We start from the raw sequence: 18,312 nt of genomic DNA on the forward strand, positions 1-18,312 counted from the left end.
GGCACTAATTTTCCCTGATTTCTTCCAGTAGTTTGTTTGTCATGCTTTCAGTCAGCTCCATATAAAATTTGAGTTGCTACTGTTTCCAAAAATGTTGTGTGTGTTGGGGTGTAGGGATGATTGCAGGGGTTCCCTAATTGTTCCCCCTTAGTTATTTAAGGGGGGATTGGTAAAACTTAGTTTATATTGGTCTTTCTATTTCTCTAAATGAGTGGTCATAAGAGGCTAAGAGCTATTGTGTTATTTTCTTAATGAAAGAGTTTTCCAGATATGTCTCTTTTAGCTTGTGCATCTTAAATGTGCAATAAGAAAATAATTAGGTTTAGCATATAAATCTAATTGTTTAATGGGAATTACTTTAATTTTTTTATGTTTTCCCATCACCATTTACCCTCTTCCACCTCCACTCACCCCCTCCTCCCTGAAATCACCACACTGTTGTTCATGTCTGTAAGTTCTTTCTCTTTGTTTTCTTCTTTGCTCAATCCTTCTACCCTACCCAACACCCCAACCCCCAGAGCTGTCAGCCTGATCTCTATCTATGCGTCTGTCTCTATTTTGCATGGTAGTTCAGTTTGTTCATTAAATTCCACATACAAGTGAAATCATACGGTACTTGTCATTCTCTGACTGGCTTATTTCACTAATTACATTTTGAAGAATGTCACATGAGTTAGGTTAATTATTAACCACCAGTGTACCTCGATGCTTTAAGTGTCTCCTCTGAAAGACAATGCTAATGAGCAAGTAACATTATTATTTATAAAATTCTATTCAGCTCAATTTCTATGTTAAATTGACACTAAATTTATGTTTATTGCACAGCATAAACCATGCAAATAGAATAATACCATTAGTAGGTTCAAAACAAGAACCTACTAATGTAATAAGTACCTGAAGAAATACCTAATTATTTTTAATGAACTCATAATAGTACATGTGGTGTTTCATTATTTTATTGCTTAAATAATCATTCTGTTACTCTTAAAATAAAAAAAAGGGACATTAATGCAGTTTCAGTGTAGATCATTCAAAATTCTATCTAAATTGTTGATATAATGAAAATGAATAAAGTATCATGAAATTAGAGAGAGTTAAAGGAGCCAAGAAAAAGCAAATATAAAAGACACTCCTGGAATGCTTCCAAAAGTTGAAAAATGAAGAAAATTCACACTTTCTGTAAGCAAAGACCAAGGCATAGGCAGGAAAAAGGGCTGCCTGAGGCCCTGTGGTTCTGAGTGACTATTACATTGCAGATAGTTTCAAACACATGCTGAACACACTTGGTAAACATTAGTAGTCAAAAATACATATGAACAATACAGAAAATTTATTGATAGATCTTTTATATCTCATTTTTCATTAGCTTAGACATTATTTACTTGCTGTTTTACTTTGTTAGAAATGTCACATGTTTTGTCCTCGTAACAAATTAAAGATACGGAGAAGAGTTCTGTTTATCGTTGCAGTGGGGTAGCTTGTTGCAGATAACCAAGGACGATGAATAAAGCTGAGTTTTAAAAATATGTTTAAAGACATAAGGGAGCTATTAAAGTAACCATGTCTACAGGGCCAAGACCATGGAGAAAGGGGAGCTGAACTTCTGCAGTGATGTCGTCCTGGGACTTTGGCTGGCCGTGGGTACAGGGTAAGAGGCTGAGAATCCATGATTTCCCTAGGCAGAGGGGCTGTGCTGAAGGAACCAGCAGAGGTCTGGGAGACATAAATGGAGACTTTGGGGTGAGATCCCAGTGAGAAGGGAGGTGGGGAGAACAGGTACTTGTTGAATTCTGAAGCTGCAAGGCACAAGAGGCCATAAGGCCAAGCAGACGGCCTGTGAAAAACAAAGCGAGGTATTTCAGCAGCCTCAAGAGATTATGGAGAAAAATTCAGGACCCACCAGGGAGGAGGCCTCTGGTGGATACACCCATCTCAGGCAGGACTCCCTGGAGCCTTAGACCCCAGGAGGAGAGATCTTAAATGGAACCTAACCTTTCTCTTTCCTCTGATTCCCTTCTGTCTCCACGAAAAGGGTGAACCTTTTCCAAAGGAAGATATATTTGGAGACTGTTTTTCCAGAGAATACCTGACATTCAATAAAATATTGCTAGGTATTCCAATCCAAGATACAGAGCCATAGCCCAGAATATTAAAAAAAAAAAATAGTTTCACAAGGTGATTCTGATATAGGAGTTAGCAGAACAAAGACTTCAGAATAACTCTAAATAATATGCCCCCCCCCCAAGTAGAGGGAAATATGGGCAAAAGAAAAAAAAAGATGGAGTATTTCACCTAAGTATTGGAATATAATTAAAAAATCAAATAAAAATTTTATAATTGAAAGGAATACAATAGCTGAAATAAAAAGCCAATAATAGCTTAAACAGAAGGCTAGACACAAGGGAAGGCAGGATAATGAACGTAAATCAATAGAAACCAAACGAGCTCAGGAAGAAAGAGTGAAACATATAGGAAAAAAAGCTTAAGAGGTAGTGAAAGTCTAACATACATGAAATAGAAATCCTATAAGAAGCAAATCCTGTTATAATAGAAATAACGGGGCAGGAGAACGTTTGAAGAGTCAACATGGCAAGGAAGGAAGACCTAGTTTATTAAGCTGAAGATTTATGATTTATACACACACATACACACACACACACACACACACACAAGGGCAAAAATAGGTTTACAGTTGTGAGTACACGAAACAGTTTATTTTTGTGTTATTATTTAATATTTATTGTATTACTTACTTATATTATAATTGTAATACATATATATTACCCTTAAATAAAAAATGTAAAATGTCAAATACATATCTTACTAAAGCAAAATGTAATATTTTACTCTATTGATATAGGTATGTAGGTATTATCTCTGATACTGAAATTCTTGCCATACTAGCATTTAACAGAAGAACTAAACAGAATAGCAAACATTTTTAGTTCTATTTTCTGACTTAAAAGCTATTGTTTAAAACTTTATAAAAGGTATAAGGAGAAAATTAAGAAGTCTAAAATCTCATTTGTATGCATGTTTATTTTTATTTTTTCCAACAAAAATAGGTTCAAATTATATATAACATTGTGTAATTTATGCATCTTGAGTTAAAATGGATATCTAGTCACTTAATTACTTCATTTTTATTAATGGATATATAATATTCTATAATTTATTTTTTACAGTTTGGGTTGAAATTATTTTTTGGAATAAATATTTTTCTTTTGAAAAAAATTGCTGTTTCTTCAAGGGAGGTGAACAATTATCTCCATCTTATTGGATGTTTTCACTTCCTCAAAATATAATTTGGGGATAGTCATTCCTTGGTGGCAATAGAACACTGAGTTTTTCATTTATCCAATCATATTTATTGATTCCTTTCTTAATACAGGAGACTGAACTAGATAGTAAAAATAAGAGTAAACAAAACAGACATATCTGCTGTCCTTATGGAATTTAGTGTCAAATGGAAATATATACATTGAATATGCTCCAGTAATGTGTAGAAAGATCCAGTGTAAGGGGGGTGATGTTGGGAAAGGGTCCCCTAAAGAAGATTCAGTGTAAGTAAAAGTTTCCACTTGAATAGGGACTGGGAGGGGAATATGTGTGCTGGGAGAAATCATTAGATTCTACAAGGCTATCTCATATAACCTCAAAGCCTCATACAGTAAAATTTCTAAAGGAAACAATTTTTTTTTCCTAGAAATTCACAGTGCCAATGTACATATGGTATGCTTCTATAGAAAGCTAATGGACTGTTTAAACTGATGAATGACTTATATGTAACATGGATATAAATTGCATTAAGATAAATATTCTTTTTTTTTTTTTTTCTTCCAAAAAATTTTGGGATATTTATTGCTCAAAAATCATAAGGGCCCTGCTTGGGTAGCTCAGTTGGTTAGTGTGTCATCCCCATATGCTAAGATTGCAGGTTTGATCTCCGGTCAGGGCACATACAAGAAGCAAGCATAAATAAGTGGAACAACAAATTTATGGTTCTCTCTCTTTCTCTATAAAAATCAACAAATAAAAAATTTAAAAAAAAAGAACATAATGTTCTAAACCAAAAATTTATTTAAAAATCTGATTTAAGACAACTTGTGCTTAAAATAAATTAACATCTGTCCCCTTATTTTTAAATGCAGAATAGTGTAGTCTATGAGAAATATGAAAGTGAGAAAAAACACACTTGTAAATTAAGGACGCTGCTTCACATCCTGTATTCTTGGGCTCAGGTTGGATGGTTGTGGCACCTGACCAGGCATCGTGGGGCTGCTCAGTGTGAGACCAGACTGCGCCTGCTCACCCGGATCTGCCCACGAGCTGCAGCAAGGCTCAGTGCACCAGAACTCACAGGACCAAGGCAAGACACCACCACTCACATAACAGACAGTCTCAAGCATTTCTAAACTTCTTCCCCAAAGGAAAAGTTTCAACAGTGAAATTCTTTTTCTTTTAAATGTGTTTTCCAATTACAGTTGACCTACAATATTATATTAGTTTCAGGTGTATGACATAGTGATTACACATTATACACTTGATACACCTAGCACCCATCTGACATCATACATAGTTAATATAATATTATTGACTATATTCCCTTTGCTATACTTTATTTCTCTATGACTATTTTTACAACTGGAAATTTTTTCTTAATTCCTTTCACCTTTTAACCTTCCTCCCATCTGGCGACTCTCAATTTGTTCTACCTATGGGTTTGTTTGTTTTTGTTTTGTTTTGTTTTGTTTTTTAGATTCCACATATAAGTGAAATCCCATGGTATTTGTTGTTCTCTATCTGACTTGTTTCACTTAGCGTGATACCCTCTACATCCTTCTATACTGTCATGAGTGGTAAGAGTTTATTCTTTTTTATGGTTGAGTAATATTGTACTGTATATATGTACCACATCTTCTTTATCAGTTCATCCATCAGTGGACACCTAGGTTACTTTCATACCTTAGCTATTGTAAATAATGCTTTGGTGAATGTAATGAAATTTTTGCAGCTGAAGTGCCTTCACTTAAAGGTTGGGGAGATGGTAGTGTTGTTAGGCTGGAGGCCAAACAGGCGTGCAGAATGGCACCCCGGAAAGGGCTGAACAGTGCAGTTCAGGAAGGGTCCCAAGAATGCAAATGCCCCATCACTTCCCATTTTCGTTTTCAGGACAAGGAAAGAAAAAGTGCAGTATGAGAGGGGAGAGAGACTACAAATGAGATAAAGCTGCTAAATAACAAGATAATTTGTATATGAAACCTCTAAGATGCATTCTTTGATTATTTATCCCCAAAATGAATAAGGTTTTAAATAAACAATTCATTGTGTGTTTAGCAATGTATTTGGTACTTCCTATAAATTAGATAGTGGAGATCTCTACAATAAATTGGTACTATAATTATTGCCTTTACTTTTTTTTAAAGCTACCTTGGTATTGATTGATTCATTTGTTCTTTATTCTATTGATATGATGCATTAAATTAACTGACTTTTAAATGTTAAACCAACCTTGTATAAATCCCACTTGGTTATATTATATTGTTCCTTTTTTATATTGCTAGATTTAGTTACTAACATTTTATTGAATATTTTTCATTTTTTTTCACGAGGGATAGTGGTCTAAACTTTTCTTGTTACCATGCTATCAGTGTAACGATGTCTCATAAGCTACTTGGGAAGTGTTCTCTTTTATTTTTCTTGGAGAGTTTATGAAATAATACTAAATAATAATTGGTATTATTTCTTCTTTAAATGCTTGACATACTTTATTAGTGCAGCATTTGACTTGGAGTTTTTTGTGTTGCAGTTTATAAATGTGAATTCAATTTTGAAATAAATACATGCCCTCAGATTATCTACTTTTTAGTGAGTTTTAGTAGTCTGTGTCTTTCACGGAAATTGCCTGTCTTATCTAAATTGTTAAATTTATGCACATAAACTATTTGCAATACAGTCGTCCCTCACCACTTCGCACTTCAGCTTTCGAGGCTTCACTCTATCGCGGTGTTTTCAAATACATTCATTAAACAGTTGACCGAGACAGTGAAAATGATACAGCACGCGCTAGATTATCTGAGTCAATTATACACCCCTGTATTACAATTAAAATTAAAATTACTGTACGTATGGCCTGTAGGCCTATGTATTCGAGCACCCCAGGAATCCTTCGACGCCAGGTGCCACCGCTAGAGTCTGAAACGGATTAACCACAATAAACAAGGGACGGCTGTAACTTTTTAAAAAAATGTTTTCCTTTATTGATTTTAGAGAGAGAGGAAGGCAGAGGAAGAGAGAGATAGAAACATCGATGAGAAAGAACATCAATTGACCACCTCCTGCATGCCCCCTACCAGGGACTGGGCCCACAACCTGGGCATGTGCTCCGACCAGGAACTGAACTGGCGACCTCTGGGTGGATGGGTCAACACTCAGTCACTGAGCCACATTGGTCAGGCGATGCCTCTTCTTCTATTTCTAAAATCACTAATTTATGTCTTTACTTTTGGCTAGAGGTTTACCAATTTAATTGAGTTTTCTTTTTCAAAGCCAGCTTTTGGTCTTACTGAATTTTAAAACTAATTTAGTTTTCCCTTTTCAAATTCATTGATTTCTTCTCAATTATTATTTCCTTCTGTCTACTTACTCTGAGTTTTACTTGCCATTTTAATTTTCTCAAGAGAAATCTTAGATTCTTTCATAATGGAAGTATTTAATATTATAAAGTTTCCTTGAAGCATGACTTTAACTGCGTCCCACACACTTTACTATTGTATTTTACTTTCCATTCAATTCAAAATATGTTCTAATTTCCTTTGTAACTTTGTCTTGTAGTGGGTTGTTTGATTTTCACATAATTGGGGGCTTTTCAGATATCTTTCTGTTATTGATTTCTAGTTTAATTCCATTATTGTAGAGAACCTATTTCTAAGATTTCAGTTCTTTTAACTATATTGAGGTTTGTTTTATGGACCAGAATATAATCTTTTTTGGTAAATGTTTCCTGTGAACTGGAAAGTGATGCACATTCTGCTTGCGTTGGGAGTGTTCCAGGTACGTCGAATGAGTTGATACTCTTGTTCAGGTCTTCTCTGTCCTGGCTGATCTCCTGTCAATTTATTCTGTTGACAGCTGAGAGAGGGGTGCTGAAATCTCCAGATGAGATTGTGGACTTTTTTTGTTTCTCTCCTGTCAGTTTTTGCTTCGTGTATTTCTAAGCTCTACTGATAGGGGCACAGATATCTAGGATGGTCACATCGCCTCACATGCATGATGTACCTCTTAGTTACTTATTTATCTTTAATCCTCACCTGAAGTCCATTCATCTTTACATAGAGTGGGAAGGAGAAAGAGAGAGAGAAACATCGATGTGAGGGAGACACGTTGATAGGTTGCCTCCCGCACAACCCTGACCAGGGCCAGAGCAGCCAGACCGAACCACAACCAAGGTACGCACACCTGACCAGAATGGAACCCACAACTCTTTGGTCCACAGGCTGATGCTCTAACCGCTGAGCAAAACTGGCCAGGGCTGTGATGTACCTCTTTATCCCTGGTCATGTTTCTTGTTCTAGAGAATGTTGGTTGTTTTGGTGGTGGTTGTTACAGCAGGTTATCAACCAGCTTACTTCCAGATCATGTTTTCTTTCACCATCTCTGGGAAGCTCTGCGGCTCTGGGTCTGTTCTTCACATGCATCGCTCAGATTTTCTGTGATTTGAGTTGTGCTTGGGATCTGAGCTCCATTCTTAGAGCCTTTACTAAGCTGCTGGGGTCTGTCTCACACAGGCAGGCTCAGGGATGAGCCTGAGACTTGTGTGTGCTCACCTCCAAAATAAGAATAGCCTTTCTTCAGCTATGCTGTCTCAAAGTCCAGCAGCTCGCCAACCTGCCTGGCCCTGTATCCCATTCCTCTGGCCGGACATGCGGTGTTTCCATGGACGTTTCGGCCACCTGCAGTACTGTTCAATCACGATGTGATTTCCTTTTGCAACTTCTGACTTTTCTTCACAATCCACTGTCTTTTGTTCACTTTTCAGAGAGTCCCCAGCTAGCTGATTTCTGTATTTTGTTAGGTAGTTTTACTTGTAATTAGAGGATAATATACCTATAGTGATTTTCCTACCATGCTGGGAGGGCACCTCCACTTCCCTTCGTAAAGTATCTGAGGCAGGCTGAAAATACTTTATTGTCATGGGATTGTCAAGAAAATGCAGAAAACTTCCAAAGTTGGAGAGGAGGATCGAGAAAAGCAATGGTCCCAGGGGCTGTGAAGAGACGCCAGGGAGTATCAGAGATTCCGGCAGACCTTTGTCTTAACTGCTCTTCCTTTTCTTCTCTCTGCTCTGAAGAAATGTACTGATGTTTGCTGTGAACTAGTCAGAGAAAGTCTGAGCCCTGCATTTGCACAAAGAATATCAATCTATTCTTCCAAAAAGTTCTATCGCCCAAATTTAAAATTGTTCATTCAGTTGGTCTATGGCCCCTGCAGGACCACACTGTCATTTTTGGGGTGGGAATTGACTTTTTTCCTCTCATTTTGTCATGTGAGAGAACTACGTAGATTACAACCTCGGAATTCTCACACATTATGTTAAAACCTGCTCACCATGTGAGAAGGTCTTGCACAGGCTTGTCCGTACCACTGTGCCAGAGCCTCCAGCTGCCTCTGGAATGACAAGGACAAGCTATGTTCCTCATTAAACGTCCAGATTAATGTCTGAGGAAAGCGGACACTTTCTACAGACAGTTCCCAAAATGTGGATTTTTCTGTATTTAAAGTGACTTTGCCCCAACTTCTACGTGTATGCATGCAAATTAATGGAATTTTCTATCCATAAGTGTAATACTTTGCTTACAAACATACATTTAAGCATTTAAAATTTGTAAGGAACTAGTTGGAATTTTTGATTTATATGCTAATGCTTTTTGAATAAACAAATCTAAATATTTAGACAAAAAATGCCTGCACAAATCCTGCATATATCAAAATTAGAATGACAGTTTAAAGACTGGTTTTGGAATTGAAACACTAACTGATCTAAACTTTCATATTTAGTGTTGCTGTGTTCAACTCTCTGTTTTATTTGGTTCCTTTGCCCCTACTTCTTTTGATTCTCAACTTGTAAAAGGTAGGCTATTCGAATCTGTCTTTTTCCTTTTAGGGAAATAAGTGAAATGTTCAAAGTGGAAACTTAAAAAAATAAGTATGATGGCATTTCCATAGTATCATTTGTAAAATGGGCTCATGCCAGAATGGTGCAGAGTGGAGTCTCCTGTCCTCTGAAAATAGTGTGTCTGGACACGGGTGCCCACAGCCTGGGGACAGGATCTAGGAGCTGACCCACCCCCTTCGATGACCTTTTTATGAAGCAAGCATGAGAGTTGCCTTGCTGCTGGCGACATCGCTGAGAAGGACTGCCGCGCAGTCTGGGCTGCCGTGCCAGTCGTCTGCAGGATGCATGGGAGACCTTCGAAGACACCGAGTTCATGTCCCGCCTCTCTTGCTGGGAGAAAGGCAGCCCGCTGTCCAGCTAGCTGAATGCCAGGCAACCCAGGGAGAGTTCCAAAGGGGCTTTAGATAGTCCTGCCTGTCCTTCCATATCTAATTTTAACGTATCTCTAAAATTTGGATAACCCTCGATTTATAGATACGTTGCAAAGCTATAGACTGAATGTCGCACCAAAATTCATATATTGAAACCTAATCCTCAGTGTAATGGGTCTTTGTGAGGTAATTAGGTGAATGGGGTTAGAACCCTAGAGGGTTCCCTAGCCCCTTCCACCATGAGGACACAGCAAAAGCCTCCACGGACCAGAAGTGGGTTTTCACCAGACCCCGGATCGTCTGCACCACGCCCTGGACTTCTCAGTCTCCAGAACTGTGGGCAACACATTTCTGCATTTTAAGCCACCTGTCTATGGTATTTGGTTTTGTTTTTTTTTTATAGCATTCTGAATAGACTAAGACAATAGTATAGAGCAGCAATTTTCAACCTTTTCATCTCATGGCATATATAAACTAATTGCTGAAATTCTGTGGCACACCAAAAATATATTTTTTATTAATCTGACAAATAAAATAGGTAACATTTTGATTCATTCACACTGGATGACTATTGTTGTGTTGGCTGTTGCCATTTTTAAATTTGACAATTTAAGGGAAAATAGGTCAGTGCTCCTGACTGAATAGACACATATTACATGCTTTAACAATTCTTGCAGCATACTGGTTGAAAATCGCTGGTATAGAGAGTTCCTATGCATTCTTTGCTCAGTTTTCCCAAATATCACTACTTTGGCATACTTGTCAAAACTAAGAAATTAATTACTGTGAAGTGAACTTCAGACTTTATTCAGATTTTTGTCAGCTTCCCACTAATGTCTTGTTTCTGTTCCAGGGTCCAATCTAGGATACTATATTGCCATTAAGTTCATATATATCTATACATCTATTTTTTTTTTTTTTTGGTATGTGCCCCTAGCGGGAACTGAACGCAGGACTGTCTTGGTCCATAGGCTGACGCTCCAACTGCTGAGCCAAACTGGCCAGGGCTATACATATTTTTTATAATTATTTTTATTAATTTATTTTTGTTGCAGATGTTTCTTCTTTTTTTCCCCCATTGACACCCTTTTTCCCATCTTCCCCCACCCCATCCCCAGCTTTGTTGTCTATGTCCATGGTTGTGCTTACGTGAATATAAGTTCTGTGGTTTATCTTTTCCCTTCCCCCCACCTCCTCTTCTGAGGTTGTCAGTCTGTACCCTACTTCCATGTCTCTGGGTTTATCTTGCTCATCAGTTTGTTTTGTTCATTATATTCCACAAGTTCATATATATTTTTAAGATGGAAGGATTAATACTATGGCTTTCTGTCTCTGAAAATTTTCTGGTCATAATCTTTCTGGATAAAGTCTTAAACAAAATTGTGTGTAAAAGTGAACTAATTAGAAAACTCAGTCAGGAATATGCTGTGTTGACACTTCTTTTTAAAGGGTTATTCATTTTGGGTGCCAGGCTTGATCAGAATTATTGGAGGTCAGGGACTTATCTTTATACCATCCATTTTACTTAGCAGGCCGCATACACAGGAGACATGCAACGCATGTTATAACGTTAATGAATGCCTGTCACTCCCGGAGCTGACTCATCGTAACCCAGCTGCATGCTTCAGCAGATCAGCGCCGCTTTATTTTTAGAATTCAGATGGTGTCTTGATGAACTTTTAGTTTTGCAACACCATAAATTCTTGCAGGAAAATGGAAAATAGTGCATCCTGTTGTTTAAAAGCAAAACCAATCAGTAAAACTATAACTTGACCATTATTCATACATCATATAGATTCTGACGACCAATGCTATTCACCACTACCACCGCCTTTTCTTTTTTATTCTTGAAGAAACATTAATTTATTCGAAATTGAAGAAGTTGCGGTTGGTCTTACTACTTTAAAATAATTTTTTATTTAAATTTTTAAAACTTACAGTTGATGTACAATAGTATATTAGTTTCAAGTGCACACCTGGTGATTAAACATTTATGTAACTTACAAAGGGATCACCCGATAAGTCCAGTACTACCTGACACCACACATAGTTATTTCAGTATTATTGACTGCATTCCCTATGCTGTGCTTTACATACCAGGACTGGTGTTATAACTGGCCATTTTCTCATCTTGATCCCTTCCCTCCTTGGGTCTCTCCACTTTAAATGGATGAGGTTTGCTGATAGGTTTCCAATGAGTCAAGTTACAAATGTGAAGGGGCGATAGGTGAACTAAGTTCGAGTGTGGAAAGTAGTTTCTGAATCTCTCTTTGTGATCATTGGTTTTGCATATTTGCAAAGGGTGCAGCTGACACTGCCCAGAGCCACAGACACACAGACGAGCCTCTCAAAACCAACTACTGTGTCAACACATTTTTGAAAATTTTTCTTCCTTTTTTTTTTTTCAGTTACAGCCTACATTCAGTATTATTTTGTATTGATTTCAGGTGTACAGTACAGAGGTTAGACAATCATGTGCTTTACATGGTGTTCCCCCTGTATTTCCAGTACCTGCCTGACACCGTATGTATTTATTACAACGTTACTGTGTTCCCTGTGCTGTAGTTTACATCCCATGACTGTTCTGTAATTACCAGTCTGTACTTAATTGCTGCGCCTCTTTCACCCAGTCTCCCATCTCCCCCCCCCCCCCCGGCAACCATAGTCTGTTCTCCATACCTGTGAGTCTGTTTCAGTTTTGCATGTTTGTTTATTCTGTTCTTTCGACTCCATATATAAGTGAAATCATATGGTATTTGTCTTTCTTTGACTGATTTATTTCACTTAGCATAATATTCTCTAGGTCCATCCATTCTGTCGCAGATGGTAAGATTTCATTCCCTTTATGGCTGAGTAGTATTCCATTGTATATGTGTACCACGCTTCACCCACCGGCCGTCGATGGGCTCTTGCCAACGTGTCCTGAAAGAAGCTCCTATGACGAGAGCAGAAACAAGGGAACAGCCCCATGAGAAAATATCTTTCCAACACAGAACTCACGAGTGACACATAAGTATTTAAATCTACACTGAAATGAAATGAAATGAAAAATCCACTTCTTCAGGTGCACTGTCCCCATGTGGATACCGGGCAGCAAGAATGTGTCTGTTGTCACAGGAAGTTCTATTGGCCAGGACTGCATTGAAAGCTCTTGTGGGATATTGGGCACCTTTGAAGACTAAGCTTAAATGATTCCGAAACCAAATATATCTGATTCATTTGACTATATTTAAAAGTTTTACTTTAATTCTAATTCGGTTCAATCTGAGCAAATAACCCTAATGGATGTGAACCACTCTCACCAGTACTTTTTAGTTGAGTTGTACCAGTTTTTCCGTTCCCCAGGCTGCCTGCACAGGGGGAGATTTCCAGTGTGGATTTAAGGTTCCACAAATAAGTGGCTGACTTACTGTTCTAGTCTAGTCGCATATTGCTGCAGGCTTCAGGGTGTGTTCTGGTTTCACGGTGCTTCAGTGCCGCACAGAGCTCTGTCTCATGCTCCTGGTTCTAGTTCACAGAGATTTTTCGAAGCCCTGCTATTTCTTTTACACTTCACCTTCTCATATGTGATCTGTCTTCACTATGTGTTTGGAAGGGCATGGTGGTAGTGGGCAGAATGATACACGAAAGCATTAAGTCGCTATACGTTTGTGCAGAGTTAACATAGCACGCCTGGATGTCATCTGGAGAAAGTCCTGCTTGCGGCGGCCTGGGACCGCGGCCCGGAACGTGGCGTAGAGCGTTCCGGTAGTCAACACGGAACTGGATCTGCTTGGTTTCAGAATCATTGTCCTGGATTTTGCAAATAGGATTTACAAAACATTCTGGTGTTCCTTCTGGGAGTATGTCAGAGGGCGCCTACATGACCAGTCCCCAGTGAAAACCTTGGCGGCTGAGTCGCCAACAAACTTCCTTGGCAGAAACATGACACATGCTGCTGCTACTGCGAGGGGAGCGTGTGCTCCACAGGACCCCTCATGGGAGGGAGAGGGCACCCGACACCCAGAGCCAGCCTGCCGTTTCCCCCACGCGATCCAGCTCTTCGCCCTGCTCCTCTGCTGTAATAAATCTTAGCTACGAGGACAACTGTAGCTGAGTCTTGCAAATCTTCCTAGTGACTCTCCAAACGTGGGGTAGTCTTGAGGGCTCCTGACACACCCTCTTTAACAGAATTTCTGTTTTCAAGTGATGATAAAAAAGACTTTCATTGTGAGCAACTAAGAAGTCTCAATGCTCAAACTGAGACAAACTTAAATTTCACCTAAACTGTGAATGTTTTCCCGAGGAGGCTAGAGGAAGTGAAATGATATTTTAAAAATATATCCAGGTACCTAGCACACAGTAGGAATTCAAATAGTTGCTTGCATTTTTCTCTGTCTTATCCCTCCCACCCCAGTTCTGCTAGAATGCAATGCTTTTAGGGGGGTGGACGTGATGACACATTCATGTTGCCTGTTTTCCTGCTGCTACTTTCTTTGCTAGAAAGCACACAATATAGTCCAAAGTGAGATCATCGACCAGGTTTGTTCTTTTGGCAAATGGCGTCTGAGGCACTTTCCGTTTTCACTCCTATTTGTTTCATCACGTGTTCCTACCAATTGACTTTCACTTGCTCTCTCTAAAAAGAGAGAGATGAAACACACAGAGAAATCACTTTATGGTTTCAAACCAGCAAGGTCAAGTAGGAGACTCATAATTGAAATCTAAAATGTGTCTTTTTTTTTCTTCTTTGCAAGCAAAAGAGAAGAGACAAGGCCATGACCTGGACCACTAGCACGTTAGCTGATGGAGAATGGCAGACACTGAGGCAGTTACTAGAGCTTAGATTTCAGGTCTGGGATGGGTGGGGGCACATAGGTACTGATAGGGAAAGAAACCAATCGAGAATTTTTTTTTTTTTCCTAACACTGGGCCCAGTGACCTAAGTTTTTAGCTACTTATTTGATCATGGTCCATAAATCTGGTCACGTACAAACCAGTGATCAAATTGTAAGTGATAAGGATAAGGACATGCAAGGTGAAGCTTAGCCCTTGGAAATGGGTATTCTGGCTCCTGCATGCACAGATCCCAGTGGTCCGTGTCCACATCTGCCCCTTCACACGTTCATAAACCTGTCTCTCTTTTTTTGAACTTGAGCCGTCTCTTTAGTAGTGTTCCACTGAGTACTGATATTTTTATGTAACAGTCCCTTAGGCATCTCAAATGTACAGTATCAAAAGAAAAAAGAATTTGATCCACAGAGGGTATCAACCTTTGGAGAATACCCATGATGCATCATATTCTGTGCTGAAGATGTCTATACACACGACCTTATTTGATCTAAGTTTATGTCTGAGATATCATGCTGTGCCCCTGTAGAGATGCTGGTCTTGGTAGTAAATATCTTTGGGATGAGAGAAGCCTCAGTTAAGCATCTTGGGCTGTCTCTTCAGTGGTGATGCAGAGGTTTCATGGATCAGAACTGTGACTGTGGGCTATCTCCCACCTGTGTGAAGTGGTCCCATGTAGGAAATGGGAGCTTTTTATATCCATCCTCCTGCTATCCCTGGACAAATTGTAAATACCTTGCAGTCAGCAGGAAAATCACTCAGTCTAACTCCATTTCCAGTGTGGCTTCTTTGATGAATGACACAATTATAAAAGGGTCAGAAATACTCAAACTCAGTGTTGCAGATTCCAGCACAGCAAACACCCAGAGGCCATCCCCATGTCGGTGGCTGATGGTTTGATGTTTTTGCTCCTTATCTCTTTTTCCTACTGCTGTTTCTTCTCCAGTCTGCCTTACCTGTTGCTCACCCATTGACCTTTCTGATGCTAGATACTGATAAACCCTGTAGCTAACTTCAGATATTATTATCTCTCCTCTGACTACAAAGTTGCAAAAATGTTCTCCAGGAATACATCTGATTGCCTGTCATTTGCTCACACAGGCTGCACACCCATTCTTTCTCAGAACTTTATTTTCATACATTATGATCTACTGGCTCAAAGAAAAGAAACATGGAAATTCAGGCGCAAGAGAATTTGAAGAAATAGAAAATGATGCTTCCATGATTTGATGTAGCCCTGAGCACACTTGCTGTGAAATATAAATAATACATTTATAGGGCCCTGGCTGGGTAGCACAGCTGGTTAGAGACTTGTCCCACTATGCCAAGGCTGTGGGTTCAATCTCTGATCAGTGCACATGTAAGAAACAACCAATGAATGCATAAATAAGTGGAAAACAACTCATGGTTTTTTTGTTTGTTTTGTCTCCCCCCCCCCCCACCTTCTTCTCTTTCTCTAAAAATCAATGAATAACATTTTTTTTTAATTACACATTTATAGGAACTGTAGGATTTTTACCAACAATTATTGTCATGGGATTTAAATATACTACCCTGCGGTCATGTTTGATGCAGCTGAGGTTAGACAAAGCCAGAAGGAAAGGCACAGGGTAACATTTGCTGAGCATCTGCTCTGGCTCCATTGTTTCTTAGATTGCCCCTGAGGACGTGTGATTGGTGAGAATAATCAATCTGACCCTGTCACCTAAACTGTTTATGAGAATAAGTATCTATGAGTAAAATAAGGTGATACTCTAGATTAGGGTATCATTTTTTTTAAACAAGTGCTCTAGAAATTAACATTTCTAAATCAATGGAATCTGTTTTTCCTCAAGTCAGGTATTGGTAATAATTATAAAATAAATACTATTGGGGATTTGACATCCTCAGAATAAAGACAGTGCTAGAGCCTAATTTCTGCCCTCTGTTTAGAGAGTCCTGAGATGATGCCCAGAACCCTGTGGCTTCACGGAATATAGGGGATTGTTTGGTCAGGTGGAAAGACAAAAAAGCTTGAGTCATGTGGACTGGGAATTTGAATCCAGTTCTACAGAAACTATATCTTGATCTCAGCAATTTACTTCTTTTCCTTGAGCATCAGTTTTCTCAACTTCAAAAAGTGGTGGAAAACAGTATATAATTCAAGAGATAGTTGTAAGGAGTGACCAGGACACGTATACATGTGACGCCCAGTAGGTATTAAACGGATGTTAGTTTTCTTTCACCCTCCCTCAATTAACAGCTCTCCTTCAGGTTAGAATGGAAAGGAGGAGCTTTTGTTAAAATATGGGGGTAATATCTGGGAGTGAGGTGCTGAGCATTGCGTTGGCGCTCCTTCCACAGAGGAGGTTGGATTTGATAGGGGTAGATAGAGAGCTGGCCTGGAGACGGTAAGGTGAGAGTTGGTCAATCAGGCGAAAGGAAGCCTGGCAACAGGGCTCATGGGATCACATGGAGTGAAGTCTGGGGAGGACCTCCTTCTGATACTGGCCTGAAGCAGTGAGAGGGTCTGGGCTGAAAGGGAGCATCTGATTCAATTGCAAATTGTAGATTTCCAATATAAATTTTACTACTCGGGATGGGATAGCAAAGGGGCAGACCGATTGTATCACAGACAAATAGTACTGCTGAGCTGGAAGGGAACGTATCCCTCTTCTGGCCCACCTCCATTGGTTCATAGATGAGGGGACGGAGACTCAGAGAGGTAAGTGGCCAGCATGGAGTCCCTCAGTGCGTTAGTGTCAAGATTACAGCCTGGTGGATTTCCTCTGTCATACATTGTTTCTTGACTTCCCTCTGGTTTCCTGGTCATACTGCCGATGACTCCATTGTCTGCCTTAACATCCAGTTACACTGTTCATTATCTAGAGTAACAGTTCTGAAATAAGAAGTTATGTTTTATAGACATTTAAATCTCAGCAACTAAATATCTTTTCTGATTTTTTTTTAAAAAACCACTCTCCCTATAATAAACCTAACTATCTTAGATAAATTAGTGGTCTGTTAAATGCAATAACCTCTTAGATATGAGGAACAAGTTTATATAGATACAAAGAGGAAGTTTGTATAAAGAATAGAATCCCGTTTTATCCTCTCCCGAGGACATTTTTTCTATTTTTGGTTCAGATAGAGTGTGGGAGGGGGAGAGAGAGAGAGAGAAACATCGATGTGAAAGGGACACGTCGAGTGGTTGCCACCCACACGACCCAACCAGGGCCGGGGACAAACTGCAACCAAGGTACATGCCCTTAGCGGGAACCGAACCCGGGTCTCTCAGGACCGCAGGCCGACGCTCTAAACGCTGAGCCAAACTGGCCAGGGCTAGAATCCCATTTTAAAACCTTGGGTACAGAGGGGCCTCAGCAGTCTAAGCAAGAGTAGGAACGTTAAAATACCTGCCCACATTGAGGTCTAATTCAATTACAATCAAGGAATATATCTCGCCAGGGCAAGAAAGTCACAGAGGCTTGTTAATTATGTCACAAAGAGCTTTAGAAAATATTTGAAGTTTTAAAAAAGTCAAATGGAGTTGAAGTATCAGTATAAAAACCACAGAGATTTAAAAATCATGCGTGTTATGGTTTAGGGAAGCAAACAATACACCAGTCCCTGAAGGGGTGGGAGGTTGGTGGTGCATTGATGGGTCACCATCCTCTAGGGGAGGTTCTGGAGACTGGGGAGTACACTCATAATAAAAAAAATACATAAGCAACTAAGGCACAAATCAGATATTCCTTTATTAAGTTTGAGTGAAAAATATAATTGTCACAGGACAAGGAAATATAAGCTTGTATAACACATGCATGTTCTCAGTGTTGGCAGCCTATATTCTGTGCCTTAAAACCAAATAAACACTAAATAGTTACTTAGAGAGTATATAGTCAGCACAACAAAAGTCATTTGGATAATTTTAATTCCTAGTGTCATCAAGCTATA

Source organism: Molossus molossus, unplaced genomic scaffold (genome assembly GCF_014108415.1).
Source record: "Molossus molossus isolate mMolMol1 unplaced genomic scaffold, mMolMol1.p scaffold_m16_p_14, whole genome shotgun sequence".
In the NCBI taxonomy this organism is placed as follows: Eukaryota; Metazoa; Chordata; class Mammalia; order Chiroptera; family Molossidae; genus Molossus; species Molossus molossus.